Here is a 1640-nt window from a genome sequence, read left to right on the forward strand (position 1 = left end):
AATACATGTAGGATGTGGAAAAAAGTGAGTTTATACATTGCAAAAAATATATTTTTTTATATTCAAAGTATTACCACACATTTCTATGAAATGAAATTACAAATAAAATTAGCAATTGAATTAAAAAAAAAAAAAAAAAAAAATCACTAATATACTGGATGGGGCGTTGGCGGCCGAAACGGTTTAGGCATTGACTCGGCGCTCATCACTGTAAGGTAAAGGTCCCCGGTTCGGATCCAACGGCCCTGCATTCGAACTCAACATACTTACAAATGGGCTTTAGGGTTCATTTGAAATCTCCATTTATCAAACAGGTTAGTAGGATCTTATGATCAGGTAATAGGGTAAAAGGAACGAGTTCAACTAATCCTAAATGAGTGCTTTGCGTACTTTCCTTGTCCCAATAGGACGGCAATGAAAGGTTTTTTGTTTTTTTTAAAGAACTATCAATATTTTTCGGAAATAGGTTTAAAAAATGCGGAATGTGCGATGCTGACAGTCAAACTTGAAAGGCTGCCGAGGTTTCGCCAAGGATCTTTCAGCCTGTGGTACATTTTACTCTCAGGATGACGCGTTTCTCTTTTGGAATCCTATCAGAGAAGCCTCGTTAGTTTTTACCTTCTTACAAACGTCTCCGATGACTCTTCATTAGGGAAGCGAAAAGCCTCTAAACTACCGGCTGACATCAAACATAAACAGCGTGCCAATTAAGCCGTCCATGGTCCTTATTTTGATCTTAGGTGAAAAACATAAAATTAACGCTTCAAGCCGACAATCTTCAATAATCTATGATAGAAAAATCCACGCCTCCTTTGTAATTTCATTAGCTTCTAAAGGCGAATTTCTACCTTTAAACAGCTCTAAGAGGACGAAAGTTTGGATTTACACTGAGCGAGCTGTCTTAAAATGATTTTTGTCTTTATATAAAAACCTTGTTCAAGAACCACATCCTTTGGCCTTGGCTCGAAGTTATAGTGCGACGAATCCACTAACATTGGATCATCGTTTAAAAAAGCGTCTGATTGTGAAATCGTGGGTTTGAAAGAGCCGTTAATTAGGAACACGTATGTAGTTATGTAACGTGCACGAACATCGCCCGCAGACAGAGGATCGGGCAATTTTTTTTTTGCGAATTTGTCTTGGTTTCACCTTTTCAATTGAGCAAAGGAAGAGGTCGGTAGTAAAATGGCTTTGAAGTCCGAACTTTCCGAAAAAGAATTTTTAAATTAAGCGATTATGAAAATAATAGGGAACTTGGCGTGCACCGAGAGGCCTAAGTACAGCCAGTGGTAAATCCTGAGGCAATATTGGAGAGGTTTGAAAAGAAAACAGTCCCGAATTTTGCTTTTCGAGTAGCAATATAGATACACTTAACCGACAAAAAAATATTTTGCAGTGACCTCCACTGGTGTATATTTAAGATTCAACTTGTACCTATAGTAAGTCAAACCATAAAAATGTTTTTTATAATTTGATAGTTTTGCTGTTTTGATCTGCCAGGCTTTTATCGCCATTTTCAACATTCGTTCAACCAATACACAGCTCATGACAGCGAGATGCCGAAACTTGTCACATATTAACAGAAAAGTCTCAAAACAATCCATTAGAGTTCGTGGTCCGATTGACCGAGTAACGTTTTT

Source organism: Cimex lectularius, unplaced genomic scaffold (genome assembly GCF_000648675.2).
Source record: "Cimex lectularius strain Harlan isolate CLEC.00 unplaced genomic scaffold, Clec_2.1 scaffold466, whole genome shotgun sequence".
NCBI lineage: Eukaryota > Metazoa > Arthropoda > Insecta > Hemiptera > Cimicidae > Cimex > Cimex lectularius.